The 23,723-nt window shown below is 31.6% G+C and overlaps 1 protein-coding gene across 5 annotated transcripts in view; it reads right to left on the bottom strand.

The window, feature by feature from the left end:
- The window catches only part of LOC133331192 (antifreeze protein Maxi), a 64,898-nt gene extending 42,453 nt beyond the window's left edge, over positions 1–22,445 (bottom strand). For 3 of the 5 annotated variants that reach the window (XM_061539592.1, XM_061539593.1, XM_061539594.1), the window contains exons 1-2: positions 22,356–22,445; positions 7,450–7,504 (exon numbers count right to left, since the gene is read on the bottom strand). The gene's annotated coding sequence lies outside the window, so the exon portion shown is untranslated. Of the gene's footprint in view, positions 1–3,623; positions 3,666–7,449; positions 7,505–22,355 lie in introns of those variants that run through there. The other 2 variants (XM_061539591.1, XM_061539590.1) reach the window with 2 other exon arrangements.
- Between the last annotated feature and the right edge of the window lie 1,278 nt (positions 22,446–23,723).

The raw sequence follows: 23,723 nt of genomic DNA, 5'->3' as shown, positions 1-23,723 counted from the left end.
AATTGAGTACGGCTGGACCGATTTGACTCAAAATTTCTTTAAGTTGTCGGTAATTATAGTGGGAAGGTTTTTATGAAATAAAATTTTGAGAAAAATCCGCGAAAATCTTGCAAAAATTATTTTAAAGAAACGGCTGGACCGATTTGACTTAAAGTTTCTGTTAGTAGTCTGTAATTGAAGTGGAAAGATTTTAGTGAAAGAACATTTTGAGAAAAATCCGCGAAAATGTTGCAAAATATATTTTGAAAAGATATTAGCATTTTCACACATTTTATATCGATCCTTTATGGTTTCATCTATAGGAGTTTTTTTTTTTGGATATATTTTGGGCGAAAATGGGAAGCGTATATCTTTAAGAAATTGTCAATTAGGGAAAATATTCAAAATATGTTAATTTTCTACAATTAATTGGATTGTCATGGCCTTGAAAAAACTATATGAAAATGAATTGCTGTTCGTTAGTCTGGCTAAAACTAGAGTACGGCTGAACGGATATTTCTTATATTAGTCTTAAAATGTTCGTGGAGCTTCAGAGAAGGTTTAAAAGGTGAGAAAAAATCGAAAACCCAGAAAAATTTGCAAAAAATATTATGAAGCATGTTTGCATTTCCACGAATTTGGTATCGAGGTATTTTGGTAGCACCACATCGTAGTTGTTATTTTGAAATATTTTGGGCGAAAATTAGTAGCTTATCATTCCTTTAAGCCTACATTTGCCAATTATTGAAAATTTTCAAAATATTTAATTTTCAAAAATTTTTTAATTGTATTGACATTGTATTGAAATTTTTTTATGTGAGAATACAAAAAAGAATTGAAAATTTTATAGTCGATTTTACACGCATAGAATGATGCACATGATGTTTTCCATAGAATGCAAGTAAAATTTAAGTTAAAACAAGGATGGAAAATCAACCATTATATGGTGGTTATATGTATAATCGTTTGTCAATATCTTTGAACTTATAAACAGAACACCTCGCACATATCCGATACCAAAAATGTGTATCAGTAAGCTCAATTAGAAACTTATAAAAACATGGACATAAATAGAGAATTTTTCGCAAAAATGTCACCCCCAATATACCGGAATGACATATTACAGCGCTACTACAATGGGAATGAAGATATATTCGTTTTTGTAGGAAGATTAATGGGGGATATCATTATATTGGTGCTACCCGGAAACTTGGACAAATATTTATAATTTTTTGTAAGGAGGTTTTGTATTCAATGATCATCTAAAGTATAAAATGACAGCCTATTTGATTGAAATAAGTGACCAAACTCCCCAAAATACTGAATATTGTAGGTACTGTTAGGTGCAACCCCACAAAGGTGGACTAATATTAATAATTTTTAGTAGGATTCATGCTACCAAATAAAACAACCAACTACAGCTGATTAGGTTGAAAAACGTGCCTAAATCCCCAAATGAGGCTTCTTGAAAGCTTGGGCAAATTTTGCTTCGAACATTTTCTACTCGATGATCGTCCAAAATATAAAATTACAGCCAAATACAGATACTTGGGCCAATATTGATAATTTAAAGTAGCAATATTTTCTGCTCAATAAGTATTAGTTATCTTAAATTAGAAGAATTCTGTTAAAGACCGTGTTTAAGATCTTCAAAGCACCGAATATTGAGGGCTACCATGGGCGGAATCCCTAAACATGGGCCAATATTAATATATTGGGAAAGTCAAACTTATATGTGCATTTTAATTTACTGAATTTAATTTTTTTTCAAAAATGGCAGCAAGACTCTCTCATAAACATCAAGTTGTAGATATTTAGTACTTTAATGCTACTTTATGCGTGCTCTGATAAATACCAAAATATTACAAAGAGCTGTACACTATACATTATGGTGTAGGTTAAAAAAAAACAAATCTAAAATGTCGAACATTATACACCAACAAAATTACTAGGCAAGACAACGTTTGCCGGGCCCGCTAGTTTGATATAAAGTAATTTTTAAAATTGTTTGAGTATATAAAAAAAATCTGAATTCTTAAAAAAATATTTTTGGAAAGTATATGGTATTCCATTTTTTAATATTAATATAAAAATATTTGATACCAAGTAATTTTTAAAATTGTTAGCCTATAAAAAAAATCAGAATTCTTTAAATAAAATATATTTTTGAAAACTATATGGTATTCAAAACGTTTGTTAAATTATACGATTTTAAAAATGCAATTTGTAGAGCTTAAAACAATGTATAAAAAATATTTTCATAATTTAAAAAAAGTTAAAATAAAGACAAATCATAATACACCTAAGTCTGTTTTTACACGGTCTTTTTGTACAGGGTTTTGATATAACACGGTTTGAAAATTGAAAGTTTTTTTTTAAAAAATTGAGTATTTTTAATTTTTTTTTACACGATTTTATTCCATTTAGCACGATTTGAAATTTTATGTACTTAAATTTTTTTTTGTCAAATTTAATTTTTGCGATGTAAGTTCATATCACCAAAAAGTATTTATGAAAGAAAAAAGTCTGAAACCATCGATAGTGTCGATAGTTTGCGAACACTAGCTTAAAGATTTATGTGAATTCCCCTTTAGCGCGTACAAACAATTTTTACTGGTCAAATCAAATGTGAATAGCAATAATTTTGGGGAATTCCCTTTTTACACGGCTTCTTCTGGAACCAATCTACCGTGTAAAAACAGACTTAGGTGTATTGTGTTTAAAAAATCTTCCGAAAATCGTGGAATTTGCATATAACGGTAAAGTATTTTTTTTTTAATTTTTTTATTTAGAAAATAATTTTTCTTTTCAAAAATTATAAAACAAAATTTTTAAAAATTAAAAAAAAAAATTTTATATGTTTGATTTATTTTAATATTTGTTATAATTTTCAAAATTAAAAAAAAATATATTTTGAAGGTATTTCAATTAAAAAAGGCATTAAAAACAACATAATGGTTGTAATTGTTTTGGCTTTCAAATATAAAAAAAAAAATTGTAAAAATTTCCAACTGGTATTTCATTAAAAAAAAACATAAAAATTTGTTATTTTTTTCAAAAGATTTTAACAACATATCGCTTATAAAGAGGTATCCGAAATATCTAAAATTAATTCAGCCCTTTATTTGATTTTCGAGGCTAATGGTGCACAGAAACCTTTATTCGGCATTATGATATATATATATATATAGATTGATTTTATTGTTATAAAGTAACATGAACAAATTGAATTATTTTTTCCCCAATTTTGCAAGGATATGCATGCAATCAATAAAATGCAGAATTTGTAAAATATGTATATTGAGAAATGTAACAAAGGGATATACAGCTTTGAAAAAAAGGGATGTTAAAAAGGCAAAGGAAGTCAGAGCATGGCAGGAGGCAGCACATGGTAGAGCTTTTACAATATAACAATAACTACAAAAATCGCCTTTAGGTATAGTCAAACATTTCTTAATTGGCATTCATGTTCATTTGCAGCAATCAATACCATTTGCATTTACAATTGAAAACAAAACAGAAATAATGCAACAAACACACAGGCATAGAGTATTCACATACGAGAACAGCATAATATATAACAAAAATAAAAAATAGATAATTTTGATTTTAAGTTTGAAAGGATATTTTTAATTTTTGCTCACCTAGAGCTGGAGCCGGTATGGCACCATCTTTTGTCAGCACAACTATTGTAATTGGTTTTCATACATTATTTTAGGAATTTTGTGGTTGTTGTTGTGGTTTTTTGTTGTTCGAAGAATAGGAGAAGGATATAAAAAGAAAACAAAAATAAAGATGATATATATAAGTATAAACTGCAAACAACATTATTACCAAGTGTCTCAGACAAATTGACAAATAAAAATAAAATTAATAAAAATAAATAAAAAAGTTTAATACAAAACAAGAATGTATAAACCATTTAAACTTTCCAATAAAATTTAACAAACCATACTATATCGATTATTACAGCTGTCATTAAACACAACAATAAATAATAGTTACTATTATAAAATAATAATAATTTTTGAAACCAAAATTTAAATGCTTAACAATGGTTTTAGCATGTATAGGAAATTACAAAAACATAAATTACAAAAACATAAAATATCAATTTAAAATATCAAAATAATCCAGGCAAAATTATCCCACAGATGATGATGGTTTTATTTATATTATTCATGTCCAATCATGTTGCATTTTGCATAAAAAAGCTTATGTGATTGATATATAAAATGTAATAAAAAAGTTTATAACAATTTAATAGAAAAAATTAAAAAAAAATGAATAAAAAACTATTATTCGTACGATGGCTGATTAATAAAATTTCGTGATGTCTGCATACTATTTCGATATTTCGAATTTCCCAATATGATCTTTTTTCATGATCATATGTTTTGAGTCCATATTTCTACATTTACATTTAAAAATGTAATTGTTGCAGGATTCGTTCATAGCTCAAAAATACAGCCGTGTTTGCTTCAGAATCTAGGAGTGGAAGTAGGCAAAATTTTCGGGAGTCGAATTCTGAGACGGCAAAAAAAAAACAAGTAAGAAAACCTCCAGGACACTGAGTTGGGCATTTAAAAAATATCAAAAATCGTTCAAATTGGATTTTTAGTATGCTACTCTAAAATATCAAACAATATCCAATTCGGTTGAAAAAACGTGCCTAAAATTCCCAAAAATACAGAATTATATGGAACTTGCATCGAAGCTGGACTCAATAGTTTTTGTTTTTGTTTGGAGGGGAGTTTTTATATCCAATGACAATCTAAAATATTAAATTACACAGGGAGGAAACTTTACAAAATCTAAAAAGTGGACCAATATTGATAAATATCGGTGCGAAAATTTGGTACCCAATGAGAACCTTAATTTATACCAAAATAACAGTCAATTCAATTGAAACCAGTACTCAAAATCCTCAAAATACAAAAAAAAAAAAAACGAATTATAGAGGATTAATGGAGGATCTACGCCGAAAATCGAGTCAATATTAATAATGAGAACCAGAAATAAAAAATTAAAAGCAATTCGGTTGAAATTTGTGTTTAAAATACCGGATTATAGAGGATGCCGGTATATGGAGCCTACACCGATAACCGAGCTTCTCAAAAAATGATCCAAGTTTCATATTTTTGAGGATTTGCAACCCAATGAGAATGCAAAATACCTAATTAAAGCCAATTGATCGGACGGAAAAAACTAGTCTAAAATACTAAATATATTACCTTTACAATAAAATTTAGAGCTATAAAAAACATAGCCTTTTCAATACCAAATATCTTAGGACTAATAATTAATTTAACACGAATATGTCATTTTATTCTGATGAAGAATATGCATACTTTGATATAATGAAAATGGATGTTATGGTAAGGTTGTATGGTAAGGTTGTATTATGGACAAAAGTTGGGGATTCTGAGTCGGATTCTATGACTCTGAGTAAACCAAGGGTTCTTCTGTGGTATATTATCATATTCTTGTTCTCAAGAATCCGATAATTCCGAATTACTCCCACTTCGAGTTGAAAATGCGTCTAAGACCATCAAAATATCTAAAAAATAGTGTGGGTCAAAAATTAAAAACGATTTTTACCGACCAAGAACACAAAATCATCCATTATGTTAAGAAAATGTCTGAAGGACCCTTAAAGTGCGTCTGTTAGAAAGAAGCGGAAGCGGGTCCAAAAAAGGACATATATTGCAAAATATTTTGGAATACATTTTTTAGCCATCACAAAACTGAAATGCCAAACTACAGTCACCACTGTTGGAAAAATATGGTTATAAACTTCAAATTCCTAAAATGGGTCGGTAACAACATATGGATTCTATACCAAAACATGGACCGATATATTCCGTTTTTAATACTAAACATCCTAAGGAGTCTAACAACATAAATATGTAGAAACCAGTGAGCGGAGTGGTGCAGTCGGATGGGGCCGAACCCTTCTCAACTACCACTGAAGTCTAAGTTTCTGTGGTTCTATATTCTGAGCATGGGCAATAATTCTCGATATTTGGACACTTTTTTTTCTAACTCTGGCATATTTTCCAAATGTTTTTTTCCGAGGTGAATATTTTCGCCATAAAATAAAAATGTGGTCATTTAAGGTTTTGGTTGATTTGACAAAAGTCTGGGCCTATTTGGCCCGCTAAATATTGACGGATCTTCATGAAAATAGGCGTGCTTATTCTCTAGCCAAATTCACCTTCGGGTGTAAAATTTAGTAGGGTCATAATAGTGGCCTCTAGAGACCAGAAACAAAACAGACAAAAATAAAGTTGTTTGTCCATTTCATCCCCTGAATATTAAACGATATTTACCAAAATAAATAGGGGTCTTCATTAGCCAGAACCCGTCCTACATGCAAAATTTCATGACGATTGGCCCATAACTGTGGCCTGTATAGTGCATACAAATTATAATGAACAGACGGAAAGACGGACAGACTCCACACATGTCTAGATCGACTCAACTAGCCGAGATATGACGATCGGTATACTTAAAGGTGGGTCTAGGGCCAATATTTCTTGGGGCTGCACAAATCGATAATACCCTGACTACATAGTTGTGTTGCGTATAAAAATGTAAAGCTATCGCTCAGACATTTTGAGCTCTCTTTTCAACGATAGTTCTATACGAGTATTTACAAGGACTGATCAAAAATTACTATTACTGAATAAAGAGTACAGATGTAGAATTAAATTAAATCTATCTCTTAGAAATTTCGAGCTCTATCGCGATTTCAACATTCAGACAGATCGATGCACAAAAAATACAAAAAAAAATGGTCTGATATAAGAGTACTTACGATGTCTGATCAATAAACGTTATTTTAAAATTTCTTGAGTTGCGTCGGATTTTATATATTGAAAAACATTTATCAAAGAAACTGTATTAGGTTTTGTGTAAAAAATGAAATAAACTGTTGCAGGGCATTTGGAATGTCAAGTGGGACATGGTTGGCTTATATATATATATATACATTCATATATATTCGGCTTATTTCCTTTTGATCATTACTTGAAGGCTCTTTTTTGATCAGACCTCGTATTATTTTATGAAATTTTCAGGGAATATTTTCGAAAGACAACTTTAATATATGCTCGCTCTCCACAAAATCCGAGTGTAAAAATTACTGACAAAATTCAAACTCTGTCATTGATAACGAGTATCTTTTTTACACAAAGCATCAATATTTTATTTCTTCGTAATTTATAAAGAACTTTTTCTTCGTTTGCGACAAACTTCTTGCAGTAAAAAGTAATATTTTCTTATTGATTCTAATAAGAAAATATATTGGACTTCCTTTCAAGAGAGAAAAACATTCCATGTTTTTCACAATTTCACAAAAAACAAGTTTTAATCAACTTTGAGACTTTTTTCCTTTTTGGTTTGTTTTAGTTCTTACAAATAATATTATTTTTATTTCATTTTCCGATTGTTGTTGTTGGTACTTACCGTTAGGGACTGTGGTAACTTTTTTAGTTTGAACTCGAGCTGTTGCATTATTGACCTGAACGATATGTACCAGAGGGGGGGAACAGAAAGAACGTTACAATTGTTAAATATATTGAATTGATAAAAAAGTTGAGCAGTATATCATTAAAAGTTTAAATTGTGAAGAAGAAACATAAGAATCTACTTAAAATAATTATGAAAATTTCATTTGCTTATGTTGCTGCTGTTTGGTGGGGGAGTAGAGAAATATATATATATATATATATATATATTTTTTTTTTTCTTTTTTAATATTTTGCGATGTGTTTCTTTATTAACGATTTTTAATTCGAAAATTGTTGAATTGTTTGTAATCAGGTCTATTAATAAGGTCATCGACAAAGCGAAAAGTCAATTCACAATAATGTATTTTGACAGCAAACTTGAGAACCCTGAATGACCTTATTAATAGGCCTTATTTTCCAATGTGTGGTGCATATATTTAGGCGCTGTAAAAAAAAACAAATATATCACGTTGTTTGTGTTACAAAACCAAAATTTAATTTACAATATTTAACGACCAAATTTTAATTAATGCCAATTTTTAATATGCAATTTTTAATAAGTTGTCAAATTGTCAACAATATTTTATTTTAAAAATAAAATGTAAATATTTGGCATTTACCAAAACAATGCAAAAACTAATTATATTTATATTACAAAAATCCCTAGAGCATTTTAAAAATATTTTTAATGAAAAAAATACTTTATGTCACAATCTAAAATGCTTTGAATACGGAAGACGACACTTTTGAACAAAAAACAAAATTATGTAGTTACCATTGCTTCCAGAAATTCCAGTAACAAACAATCCTCTTGCATATTAAACAATAATTAAAACGAAAGAAGCTAAGCATATTTGGTTTTGGTTTGCGGTCCACATTTCACTAACTCCATTGCAGAGAATATTTCTATATCTTCTTATTTTTCTGCTACTTAAAACTACTTGTCTTTGGCATTGACTGTGAGAATACTGATAGAGTTCGCCTTAGAATTGTAACATGGATATTATACGAAGTGTATTATGGTTCGCATAAGCCTTAGATGTTCTTATGCCTTAGTAGTGGTTAAGATGATTTAGCTGGTAATGAAACATCACAGACACACACACATACAAGCACAACAACACACACATTTCCATTAACAACAATGCTACTGGTATTTTGTTCAACGTGCTATATGTCCTATACTTACTACAATATAAAATAGTTGCAGTAAAATAAAATAGTAGTCCTATTTATATAAAAGTCAAATTTTCATAGGAAATATTCTATTGATTGGCTATCTCTTATAAATGAAAAACAGAATAAAAATTATTTGTTTTTTTTTCATCATTCTATGAATTGTTTATTTTTTACATTAAAATATAGGCACAAATTCATATAATCATTGGCAAAACACTATCTTTGTGGAAATTTCATAAATTTTAAAACTTATTTCCTATTTTGTACCTTGCAATCATTTATCGCTCTCTTGCAACCACCAGCTATCACTGTTTGTCATGCTAACGATCAACGTCTCTTCTCTCATTTGGTGGTGGTCTATTTCTTTCGCTCTCTCTCTCTCTCTCTGGCAGGAAACCAGTTTTATGAATTCCGTGCATAAAATGCAGATATTGGAAAAATTACTTTTTTTCTGAAAATTATTCACACAAGAAGTTTTTCTACTAATTAAAGGCCTTCTAGAGGTTTCCTCCGTATGATGACTGCTATGTCATCGATAATTTGTCACATATTGTTTGGTATGCTAGTGATCTATTTCTCCTTCAATTGATGATTGGTTATTTGATTCTTTCATCCGCTCTCTCTCTCTCTCTCTCTGACAGGAAATCAATTTTACGAATTTCGCTCATAAAATGCAAAGGATAATATATGAGTTATTTTTTCTGTTTATGCAAAAAGAAGTTTTTCAACTCATTGAAGGCCCTCCAGAAGTTTTTCTCTGTACGATGACTGTTATACATTTCAGGCCGTGTTGACAAAAACAAACTGTCATCGATAATTTGTTTTTCATATATCGTTTGGTTATTTCTTTCGCTCTCTCTCACACACTCTCTCTGTCAGAAAACGCAATTCATAGCGTTCATAAAATGTAGAAATCGAAAAGTTGACAACCCTTTCTGAGCACTACTCATATAAAATAGATTTTTTTCCTTCCTTTCCTTTTTCTTCCGTACTTCTTCTATGATTTACTTTACTGCATGAACCCGAAACAAAGCAGCAATCGATCGTGTTCACTTTGGAAGACGAGCCGAAACCAACAATACGTGGCTGCCTGTTTCATCTGCAAAACTTGGTGAATATTGCGGTGGAGCAACACAGGAGGTCAATTCTGTGTGCTACACAATAATTTGCTTGCTGGAATTCTTCGGAAAAATTGAAAAACGAACAAGAGAGGAAGAAACTGTTTACACCATCAGCACCTTTTTAACCGACAAAACTGAGGATTTAATGGGTCGTACAGCCATGACGTATGTTTTTATTCCTACACATGAAGAGAGCAATTCGTAGTCAATATTTTTTCGCCAGAAGGTTTTAAGGTGTCCTAAACGGAGTGGAAATAGTGATTCGACAATTGTTTCGGAAATATATTCCATTTTAAATTGACTGTAGCAATTATGAGATTATTTACTGCTCGATTCATATTTCAGCTTTCGATTTTCTGGAGTCCTTCCTTGTCTAGAATACTTTCTCGAGAACATTTTTTTGTATAGAAAACCTTTTAGAGGTAGTTTTTGTATAAAATACTTACTGAAGTCTTCTATAAGTTATAAAATACCTCTACAAGTTCATTTTATTAGTCGACAAATCATTCATCATCCAATTCACCACGATTTGGTAATGTGCTATTTAATTATATCCAACTGTAATCATAATGTATTTCCTAGTTTTGCCATTTGCCATACGAATGTTGTGCTCTCTCTCCCGTCCATTACAACCACATTGTTAATGGCCTCCATTAGGACGACTGGTAAAAACATCGTTACAAAGAAAGTTAATTACCCAACTAGCTAAGTGAAATTTAAGGCCATAATAAAAACTGAAAAACAAAAAAAGAAAGCGAAGAAGACATTATTGTATTTTAGATGTCCTCTAGAGTGCCGAGAGCCTTAGATCAACAATGTAATATATCTTCAACTGGACAGTTGCTGGTTTCTTTTTTTTTGGGGTCTTTAAGTTATTTGCCCTCAGCAAAATAATAGTCTATTGTTTTACGAAATGTGATAAGGCGTAGCTTTCTCTGAACATTGTGTGTTAAATTTTTGGAAAATATAATTTATTTCGAAGGGGTTTGAAGATGACCACACGGTTGTTCTAGAATTGTTTAAATAGTTAAATTAAAACACCTTTTTTATCCTATAAAAACGAAAACGGCTAGGTAAGGTTTTATTTCCATATCATGGAACAACAGACTAATTTCGAAGCATACTCAACAAATTTTTATAGTGATGGGCCATTGAATATTATTAGGTATGTGAGTGAGTGTGCACAGGAAACAATGTCACTTGCAAATCTGGTTTATATGTGGTTTCATCCATTCATTCTAGTGTAAAATTGTAGCAAATCCTTCGGCCAAACACACATATGTTGTAATGTATTTGGGATAAAATTTTAGTTAATTATAAAGGATATATTGCACATTAAAAATGATTACGAATGACTTTGTCTACCTACACATTGTTTTGTTATAGCATCTATAACCCAATAACGTTCCTAGTCATATTATGTGTTAATGGCAATGCAATCCGAATTCTTTTACGGACATGTTGAGGTTATAACAATCTCTAACATAAAATCATAATCCATTAAGTCTACTGAAAGAATAACCTGTACCAATGAAACTGATATACACAGAAAAAAAATATTCATATCATTTTTAGTATATGAATAAAGTTCAGATATTGTTGCATATGTACGGATTTTTGCATTTTATGAACGCAATTCATAAAACAAAAAACATGCTGAGTTCATAACAATCTCTAACATAAAATCATAATCCATTAAATGTACTGGAAGAATAGCCTAGCATTCTGCAGTATATGCATAGGGTTCAGAAATTGTTGTCAATGTTCGGATTTATGCTTTTTATGAACGTAATTCATAAAACAAATAACAAAGAGAGAAAGAGAGAGCGCGAACGCTTCAGCAGCATGTTCTGCCGACAAAAATTGTTGGCCACTCATTGTTTCCAGATATCCGTGAATAAAAAAGAATCTTCGTGGGCCAAGGCTGTATGGCGGATTACCCATCAATCCACCTTTTGCCCGCTCAAAAAGACGCCAGTTTGAATCGATGTGAATGAGGTTGCATTCTTATTGGTCCTTAATAATTCACTTCTCTTGTTCGTTTTTCGAATTACTTCGTAGCAATAAGATGCGGTGTATCACTTTCAATTAACATCCTAGCGTAACTGGCGCCAGTTTATTGGAAGTGCTCCTTCCACGAAATATTTTCGTTGAAATTGGATCGAATTGACTGTTTTTTCGGACGATCATATTTTTTTCTAAAATTTCGTTGAACTAATCGACGTGAGCCTTTTTTGAGCAATATACAAATTGCGCTGGATCCAATGAGCTAACCTGGGTCCAACGAGCTACGGCTCCATCTGACAGTATGACATGACAGTCTTGCATTAACAGTTCACACCCAGTTCAGTTAGCTGATAGTTCCTTTTAGTTCAGCTCTTATGAGTGAACTAATTTTGTTTTCTAGTTTCATCGTTCATTTCAATACGGTATTTCTTTTAATAGTTCATCTCTCTCCCAATATTTCAGAAAAATTATGAACCTATAAGGGTGGATTTTTAAGGAAATGTTTCAAAAAAAAAAAAAAAAAAAAACTATGGACCTAAAGGCGTGTTTCAGCAAAGAAATGTTTCAGAAAAATTTACGGACCTAAAAGGCGTGGATTTTTAAAGAAATGTTTCAGAAAATTTATGGATCTATAAGGCGTGGATTTTTAAAGAAATGTTTCAGAAAAATTTACGGACCTAAAAGGCGTGGATTTTTTAAGAAAGATTTAAGAAAAATTTATGGACCTATAAGGCGTGGATTTTTAAAGAAATGTTTCAGAACATTTATGGATCTATAAAGCGTGGATTTTTAAAGAAATGTTTCAGAAAATTTATGGATCTATAAGGCGTGGATTTTTAAAGAAATGTTTCACAAAATTTATGGATCTATAAGGCGTGGATTTTTAAAGAAATGTTTCACAAAATTTATGGATATATAAGGCGTGGATTTTTAAAGAAATGTTTCAGAAAATTTATGGATCTACTAGCGGGCCCGGCAAACGTTGTCTTGCCTAGCAATTTTGTTGGTGTAAAATGTTCGGCATTTTAGATTTGTTTTGTTTTTACCTACACCATAATGTATAGTGTACTGCTCTTTGTAATATTTTGGTATTTATCAGAGCACGCATAAAGTAACATAGAAGTACTAAACATCTACAACTTGATGTTTATGAGCGAGTCTTGCTGCCATTTTTGAAAAAAAAAATTAAATTAAATAAATTTAAATGCACATATAAGTTTGACTTTCGGATTTAATTACCTTTCCCAATATATTAATATTGGCCCATGGTATTTTTATTCGGTATTTTGAAGATCTTAAACACGGTCTTTAACAGCATTCTTCCAATTTAATATAATCAATACTTCTTTGGCTGTAATTTTATATTTTGGATGATCATCGAGTAGAAAATGTTCGAAGCAAAAATTGCAAGAAGCCTCCTTTGGGGATTTAGGCACGTTTTTCAACCTAATCAGCTGTAGTTGGTTGTTTTATTTGGTAGCATGAATCCTACTAAAAATTATTAATATTAGTCCACCTTTGTGGGGTTGCACCTAACAGTACCTACAATATTCAGTATTTTGGGGAGTTTGGTCACTTATTTCAACCAAATAGGCTGTAATTTTATATTTTAGATGATCATTGAATACAAAATCTCCTTACAAAAAATTATAAATATTTTTCCAAGTTTCCGGGTAGGACCAATATAATGATATCCCCCATTAATCTTCCTACAAAAAAACTAATATATCTTCATTCCCATTGTAGTAGCTGTAATATTTCATTGCGGTATATTGGGGATTAAGACACATTTTGGCGAAAAAAATAAACAATTTTCAATACAATGTCAATACAATTGAAAAAATTAAATATTTTGAAAATTTTCAATAAGTGGCAAATGTAGGCTTAAAGGAATGATACGCTACTAATTTTCGCCCAAAATATTTCAAAATAACAACTACGATGTGGTGCTACCAAAATACATCGATACCAAATTGGTGGAAATGCAAATATGCTTCATAATATCCTTTTGCAATTTTTTTCGGTTTTTTCCTGAAGCTCCACGAACATTTCAAGACTAAGATAAGAAATATCCCCTCCGCCTTTCTCGAGTTTTAGCGAGACTAACGAACAATTCATTTTTATATACATATACATACATATGTATATAGATTTTCATAGACAATAGTTTTTTCAAGGCAATGGTAATCCAATTAATTGTAGAAAATTAACATATTTTGAGAATTATCCATAATTGACAATTTCTTAAAGATATACGCTGCCCATTTTCGTCCAAAATATATCCAAAAAGAACTCCGAAGAGATGAAACCATAAAGATTCGATATAAAATGTGTGGAAATGCTAATATCTTTCAAAATATATTTTGCAACATTTTCGCGGATTTTTCTTAAAATGTTCTTTCACTAAAATCTTTCCACTTCAATTACAGACTACCAACAGAAACTTTAAGTCAAATCGGCCCAGCCGTTTCATAAAAACCTTCCCACTGTAATTACCGACAACTGAAAACAATTTTGAATCAAATCGGTCCAGCCGTTCTCAATTGATGCGTTAGTATACATTTTTCTTGCTCCATTTTTATATATATAGATAAGGCGTATATTCTCGTTCGCTCTTTTAATGAACTAAAAATAACGACTTTGTTAGACCAAGTTCAATCGTACTTTTCAGTGAATCGTTCATTGGAACTAGTTCGTTCGAGAACTATACAACTCTATATCAGTGATCTATGGCACTACAGACGTCTTGGACGACCTTCCTCTTGGATAGATTATTATTAAGAAGATCGTACGTCAAACCATACTGAGTTACGTTTTTGCTAAAAAAGTTCGAACTTTTCAATAGAAATGTTAAATGGCGGAAATACTCCTATGTATTTATATGGGAGTAAATTTCGTCAATCTACTTTTTCGGTGTATCGATTTGGAGTCTGTCACAGACAATATAAACACACCAAGAGTAATGTGAATGTTTAATTAAATCATACTTGTGTACACAAGTATGTAACTGCACCCATATACATGTACATCTATCTGTGTTGCACTAATCATGTAATCAGGATGTTATGGTAACAATTCATTGTATATCCTGAACTTTTGCTAAATGTGTGTGCGTTGTATGTGCTATACCTAACTATCTAATGACAAGAGTGTGAAATATATGCAATTAAACATTGACATAAAACTAGCACACATGCACTTGCACTCAAGAACATTTTCAGTTGTAGTGTCTTCCTAACATATACATTTGCTTGATTTAATAGGATGAATACAAACATTATATATTCATGGTATTTGATAATTTCAATGAATATAAAATACGTTCTATTTTCTTAGTATTCCAATATTTGGTAGGATAATTCATGATAAAATTATGAACGCATTGAATGTAGTCTGGGATGTCTGGGGCGAAATCAACTCGCCAAACTTGAAATGAGTTTTTGTTTTTTGTTCATGGAATTTTGTATTTACTACTATAATCGGGCTATATTCTTGATGGCGTCTGTTTATTTTTATTGAAATTCATTCAACACTTTTTCTAAACATCAATGAGAACCCTTGTCGGATAATACCTACATTTTTTCGAAAGGAAGTCATCTTTTTACTGTCCAGCAATATCATTGTGGTAAATGAAAAATTACTAGAATTTGCATTGTCACCCACTTTAAAATGTTGGCAATTGGCACAATGCAATACGACTACGACGAAAAAGTTTAAACTGCTCTGCAATCGGTGTGCCATAGTTAGCTAAGTGAAGTACAAACATTGTAGTCAGAATTATTCTACGAAATTTTTCTAATATATAACTACATATAGAAGTTTTTATTCATTCGTTAGATTATTAGTATAACAAACTAGAGTATATTGGACTATATTTGTGGTTTTGTGTTGGTGTGTGTCTGTACACATAATCTTAAGTGTAGACATTATTTCAATATTTGTGATGTGTTGGCTGATGTTTGGTAAATTTTCCTGATTTGCTAAATACCCAGAGCAGTGCTAGTGATGGACAAAGTAGAGCGGGAAAGGATGGACTTTTAGTATTCATCTTCCAAACTGATTTAAGGGAACGCACCCCCCATTCTCGATTTTATTATTTCAAGATTTTCAATGGGCTGGTAAATCAAAACCAATGCCTTTTAAGGTTTGAAACTTTACACATATATAATTGAAGATTTAATTATATATGTGTACTCCTCACATGATAACTCCTCACTGGAACATCGGAATCCGAATATTCCAACGGTGTTAGAAAGAGTACATGTCTGGCTCTCGTATGAACTAGGATTATTGACTTCGCCCTAAAATTAACAAAATGGTGGACCCTTGAAAAAATATTTTTGGAAAATCTCCGATTTTTTACGAAAACCCAAGTTAAAAAATAAGGAAGATCTTCACCGATTGGCTTTATCCTAGTTCATACGATAGCTATACACTTACAGAGAAACGTGTAAAAATTTGAAATCGATTGGGTTATTAGTTTTTGAGTTATCGTGCCCGCCATTCGCAAAAAAATGTTTAGAGAAAAACGCGTTTAAAGTTTGAGAAGACCTTCAGCCGTCACTTGATGCTGACTCAATAAATCGGCTACATCTTCAAGAGTTGTTGAGATTTTCATTTGAAATTTTGTAGAGACATTCTTTAATTAGTGTAGATTCGAATTATATCAACATAATTTCGAAAGTTCTCGAAAGCTCTGCCAAATGCAAAAGATTAGGTTACTGCACAAAAAAAGCATTCGAGAAGCAGAAGAAGAAGCCTATGGTCTTCATATTTGAACATGATTAAAGTTTGAAAATATTTTTCCTGGTTGCAAAGTTTAGACCTTCCAAAGGTTTATCAGGTTTGAAGATGAAGACCATAGGTCCCCTATTTCTCTTTCACTGCTTTGTCAATGCTTGATAAGCTGTTTTTTGTACAGTGAGCTACATTTGGACGCATTTGGACGTTACATGAACTAAAAATTGGTCTTTCGAACAGGATAACTATATATTTGTATTCTACTTCCGAGTAAGAACAACAAAACGAAACGAATCATAAATCTAATCCTCGTATGTGTACGACAAATAACCCTGATTTTCATTGTTGGGTATTCTTGGAAAGAATATTACCTCTAATAATTATAGTCTGTAAACAAAAATGCAAATAATGGAAATTAAAAAAAATGGAAAATGGAATTTAAAATAAAAAATGGAAATTAAAAAAATAATAATAGTAATGATAAAATCCAACCACCCTGTTATTTCCTTGAGATGTTGAAGCGTAGGAAACAAACATTGGTCCTTCGAGCCGGATAATTGTTGAGGACAGACAAACACACATGCCTAGATCGACAAAGCTAGACGAGATATGACGATTGGTATACTAAAAGGTGGGTCTAGGGCCAATATTTCGCGACGTTAAAAATTCTTGGGGCCACACAAAGCTACAATACCCTGACAACATACTTGTTGTGTGGGGTATAAAAATCATCGCAAAAGAAATATTTTGTTTTTTTAGATTCAATAATTCTTTTTTTGTATTTCAGGATATTTCATTTGTATTGTTCATGATATCGGTAACACATTTTAGGATCATAAAATTGGGTATTGGATTTTACAATAAAAAAAATCGGATTTTTTTTGTCATCGATGCCAAGTCATGTTGACAGGAAAAATAACACAAACATCAATTTACATAAAAAACCGGCAAACAGCCTTGTGTACAGTACTTTCAAGCAAACCGGAATGAATGCAAATAGCTGGAGAAATATTACCATAAATAGTGTTGCATATGTTGAAGGCACTCTGTCTGGCATATGCAAATATAGTTGTTTTCCAACTATGGCAGAGTTTCGCGTGTGTATGTGTGTGTTTTTTTGTTAAACTTGTATTTTTTTTAGCAAGAAAAAGTTTTTCTTTACTCTTTTTTTCGGAAAAAAAGAGTAACATTTTTACAATTGGAACATAGTGTAAGGCAATTCAGGCTGTTGGTTTCTATTTTGTTTTTGTTTTTTAATATTCATTTGTGTATTTTCATGTGTCAGGGCCACCGTCACTACTCCTTCACAAAGTAAAATAAACTATTCAAGTTTTCTGTTATTTTAATGTAAAGTGTGTGTGTGTATTAACACAATTCTGCCAACTTTTAAATATTTCCCAATAACATTTCAAGTGGAAAATAATTGGTTGTGAAGAGAATACTATGTAAATGAAGTAATGTTTATGAAAGTGCCAGAGAGGGTACTCCACACATCTACACCGGCACTACAATAATCTGCAACAACGAAAACTTGTCTAAAGATTCGGAAAATACTCGTCAAAAATTGTTTGCTGGGTGTTTAGCATAATCGTAGCATTTGGTTTTTTATGTTGTCACAAAAGTAAGTTTTAGTGCGTTCCCTTGCTGTGAAAATCAGATTTCGATAATTGGCCTATTTTTATTACAACCTCTTGGCTTTTATCAATAAGTTATGTACACGTTTAGTTTATTGGTGTATCCTTTAAGCGACGCAAGCACTATCAGTATTGAATGACACAAACATGTTCATGTATGTCAGATGAATGACATAGATGTACGGGCAATACTGACGAACAAGCAAGATTTAGAACGAACAGTCACGCACACAATATCAAAATGTATATAAAGGGAACCCACCCCCCCATTCTCGATTTTAATTTTTCAAGATTTCCAATGGGCTGGTAAATCAATACCACTGCTTGTTTAGGTTTGTAACTTTACACATAAAAGAGAAGAAAAATAATTTACAAAAAAAAAAAACTGTTGTTGTCTTGTTGTTGTTTTTTGTAATTAAAGAAACGTCCTTATTTTTGATGGCGGGCATGATAACTCCTCACTGGAACATCGGAATCCGAAAATTCCAACGGTGTTAGAAAGTGTACATGTCTGGCTCTCGTATGAACTAGGATTATTGACTTCGCTCTAAAATTAACAAAATGGCGGACCTTTAAAAAAAATATTTTTGGAAAATCGCCGATTTTTGACCAAAAACCATGTTAAAAAATAAGGAAGATCTTCACCGATTGGCTTGTTTATACGATAGCTATACACTCACAGAGAAACGTGTAAAAATTTGAAATCGATTGGGTTATTAGTTTTTGAGTTATCGTGCCCGCCATTCGCAAAAGAGTAAAACGCGTTTAAAGTTTGAGAAGCCCTTTAGCCGTCACTTGATGGTGACACAATAAATCGGCTATATCTTCAAGAGTTCTTGAGATTTTCACTTGAAATTTTGTAGGGACATTCTTGAATTAATGTAGATTGGAATAAACTCAAAAAAAAAAAAAAAAAGAAATGGCTCCGAGAAGGGGGGGGGGGGGTCCCCTTAAGTGTGTGAATGTATTTCGTATTTAATTTTCAACGAATAATTATTGTTTTATATTTTTGAAAAATCTGCATACATTTTAACTTTTTTTCTCTGTCCAATTATTATATAAATATTGGCATTACCAACTGTCACATGTTTTTGTCACGAGATTCAGATTAAATACAAATTTTCAATGTAAATCCCATTATTTATGCAACAGATGCGATGGCATTTGATAGGATTATATACATATCAATAATACAAATTATTATAATGATGATGGATAGAAAATTAATCTCAATTTGTCATATATGATTACAAAACTGTTTGCATGGACATGAAACTATGCGGTAATTGGTAACACCACCTGACGACTGACTCATTTTTATTCTAAGCTATTATATTCGAACAATAAAAAAAACTTTAAATTTGGTTCAGCCCACCTCCGAGGGCTGGATAATTATGATAGAAATAAATTGGGGTTCATAGATTATTATGTTTAATGTTGGAGCAAAATTATAATGCCGAAATTATTCAATACTTGATGGAGTAACACTGGTGGTCAAAACTAAAGCAACCAAAATTGAAAGGTTAATAACTTTTTCTGAAATAAAGATATCGTGTTGGTTTTTTCATTATGAAATAAATTATAATTTTTGCTTGGACAAAACTAAAGCAGTACAGTACAAACAGATAATCTCTAAAATTTTAGTTATTTTTATCCTACACAACTATGTTGTTGAAAGGGTATTATATCTTTGTGCAGCCCCAAGAGTTTGTAACGCCACGAAATATTTATCCTAGATCCACCTTATATCTCGACTAGCTGAGTCGATTTAGATATGTATATCCGTCCTTCTGTATAATTTGTAAACACGTTACAGGGCACACCTATGAACCAATCTTCATGAAATTTTGCATGTTATACCGGTTCTGGCCAATGAAGACCCTTACCGGTTTTTGTACACATGCCACAGCTATGGACCAATCTTCGCGATTGGCCCGGTTCGGGCCAATAAAGACGCCCCCTATTGTTTTTGTTAACCCTTTGAGCCCCGAATTTTTTTCTGTAATCATAGAACAATTTTCTGTTCACATATTTAATGCAACTATCCTAGATAGGATATGGACAAAATTTGAAATCGCTATATCCTTGCATTCGGGAGATACAGTACATTCTTCCTGAAAATAAAAGCCCAATATCAAGAAAACCAAATGCAAAATTGACGAAAAATCATTTTAAATTATTCTCTATATTCTGTTTTACAAGAATCAACACTAATTCTGATGACAGAATTCGTACATTTCGAATACGAAGCGATTTAAATAATTTGGACTGTATACACAAATTAGTACTGTACACATTTTTGCCCTCTTCTCTGTATTAAAAAGCTTATAACTTTACCAACAATTTGATTTTTTTAGATTTTTCTTGTGATATGTGTCGTCCATAATCAGGTCTTGACATAGGAAATCCGAAGAATGCATATATACTAGCTGTATAATAAATATAAGCTCTAAAACATTTTGTTGCCTGTGGGCAACATTGAGCCACAAAGGGTTAAAGATCGGTTCATATTTAGGAAATGAAATGGACCAACTACTTAATTCGGGTTTTCTGGTCGTTCCAGAGGTCGCAATTATGGACCGAAGAATAAGCATGCCTGTTTTGATAAAAATCGGTCAATATTTAGCGGGTCAAATGGTCCCTGACTTTTGTGTGAAAAATGACAAAATTTGTATTCTATGGCGCATATATTTACTCTTTACTTGAAGCGAATTATTTTCAAAAACGCTCTCAAAGCCCTCAAAATACGTAAAATTTTGGGGGTTGTGTTAAAAAAAGTGGACCTATATTTATAATTTTTAATGGGGAGATTTGGTATCCCATAAGAAAGCAAAGTGCCAAGTTACTGTGAATTCGATTGAAAAACAGATCAAAAGCCCCACAATTTCGAAAATTGGGCGCACCGTTATATGGAGGCTACCAAAAGAGTGGACCGATTGTTATAATTTTTAGTGGAGAGTATTAGTACCCAATAAGAACCCAGTGCACCAAATTTCGGCGAATTTGGTTAAAATATTGGGATTACCCTTATATGGGGGCTACCAAATATAGTGGTCCTATGTTTATAAGTTTTAGTGGAGAAATTTGGACTCAGAGAATTTGTTTGAAAAATGCACTCAAGAACCCCAAAATATCGAAAATTTGGGGTACCGTTATATGGGAGCTACCAGAAATAATGGACCTATATTTATAAATTTTAGTGGAGAATATTGGTTACCACCTACGAACTTATTGTACCAAATCTCAATGAATTTGTTTAAAAGGGCACTCAAGAACCACAAAAATTGGGATTACCGTTATTTGGTAGCCCCATATAACGGTGGGGGCTACCAGAAAAAATAACCGATTGTTATAATTTTTAGTGGAGAGTATTGGTACTCAAGAAGGACCCAATGTTCTAAATTTCAGTGAATTTGTTTAAAAAGCGCACTCAAGAACCCCTAAATGCCGAAAATTGGGGGTACCGTTATATGGGTGCTACAAGAAAAAGTGGACTTATATTTATAAATTTTAGTGGAGAATATTGGTATCCAATAAGAACCTATTGTACCAAATTTCAGTGAATTTGTTTAAAGAGCGCACTCAAGAACCCTAATATACCGAAAATTGGGTGGCACCCAACCTTGACCTGCCTGCAGACAAAAGATGAGACTCTATACAAAATGTTAGCGATCTATCTCAATTCGTTTAGACGCTAGAGTGTTTACAACAGACAGGCAGACATGATAATTTCGATGAGTTACAAACGGAAAAACAACATTAATATACCATCCATTCTATGGTGGAGGGTATAAAAGAAAAATCGGAATAGGAACAGTTGGCCAAAAGCAGTACCGAAAAGCAGATTTTGAAGTATTTCGAGTATTGGAAAACTCGCTGGAATAAGTGCATTATATCAGAGAGGGATTGCCTTGATGAATAAATAAATACTTAAAAAATGGATGGCGATAAGACCTTGTATTTTCGATGTAACAACGCATTTATATATGTTTACGTATTTATATATGTTTTCTATTTTTTTACCATTTCGATGCAAAATAAAATACATTTATCCATAAAATTCTCCATCATTCCCCCAACGTGCAACAATTCATTATGAAATTTTCATAATTTAAGCAATTTAATTATAAAATATATATACAGATAGTAATAATATAAATATAAACAAAACATGCACCCACCTCAATTTTTCGACCCTCAACCACGGTACCATGTAGACGTTCACGTGCTCTTTCCGCATCGGCACTATTTGCAAAGGTAACAAATCCGAATCCCTGTGTGTGATTCAAAACATTGGCAAGTTGTTGTTGTTGTTGGTGTCATGTGTGTGTGTGAGTTGTATTTGATATTCATAATCGTTTATTTTACATATAGATGTGGGGCGTCACATTGCATCCAAATCCATTATCCAAAGCAGGCATTTGATTTTTATTTTGTTTGCATCGACATTATCATCATCAGCAAAGCATGCAAGAATTATATTGTTGGTGTTGTTGGAAATATAGGAAAGAGAAAATAATAGTAGATAAAAATTTATATTAGAAATGTACAAATACAGACATATGCTAGGTAAAAATATTTTAAAATTTCGCAATTTTGAATAAGGGGATTTAGTTTTGCGCACGGAAATTAATAAGCCTGTAACCAATCTGGTATCATTATTTCGCTGTATATGCGGAAAATTAATGAGTCTGAGTTGTATTTATAAATCAACAACTCGTTGTATGTAATACACAAATATTTAATATATGAAAATTAAAAAAAAAAATAAAATAAAAAATTAAATAAGAGGTTTAGTTTAGACATTATTATACCACTCTAGCAGCATGTTTTTTTGTTTTTGTAAAAACATGAAACTAAAGATTTTGAGCCAGAACACACATCCACCAATAGTAATCAGTCATAACATGAAGGGTTTTAGTAGGCGGGACTTTTATTCCGTAGATGTTTTAGGACTGGAAATATAATCCATAATAAATTTAAACCAGTGGGCGGAGTGAGCAATCTAATCAGATGGGGACGATCATATAATACCCAATCACTATTGTACTTTGACTTTCGTGATATTTTTATTCTCTGGGGTATACTGTTATATATATTAAGTTTCAATAAAAAAGTCGTGGACCATTTGACCCCATAAATATTGGCCCATAACCATGGGTGGCGTACTGTGACAAATTCGAAAAAGGTCTGGGTATCTATTTAAATGTTCTCAAGCATATAGTAATGGTTTGTCCAAAACTTATTATAATTTCCCTATTTGAATATCAAAGTCGTCCATTATGCTCAAGTTCTATCTGTCTATCTATGTATGTGTGTGTGTGTGTGTGGGTGCACTCCTTATGCATAGATACCATTTATAACCTTATGCATACTTCAAATAACCTCAATGCGATTAAAAACTTCCTTTGCTATATTGCATATATGTATTTTATTTGCAGATATTATTTTGTGTGTGTGTGCGTGTGCTTTTTTGTTCTCTTGAAAAGTGAATATAAATTCAAATTAACACCATCATCAAAAAAAACAACAAAAAAACTCGAAACTCC

The sequence above is a fragment of the Musca vetustissima genome, unplaced genomic scaffold (assembly GCF_032173495.1).
Source record: "Musca vetustissima isolate MV318-11 ecotype Yass unplaced genomic scaffold, APGP_CSIRO_Mvet_v1 utg17906, whole genome shotgun sequence".
Lineage (NCBI taxonomy): Eukaryota > Metazoa > Arthropoda > Insecta > Diptera > Muscidae > Musca > Musca vetustissima.
Note: the sequence above shows the minus strand (reverse complement) of the source record. Positions and strands in the feature narration are given on the sequence as shown.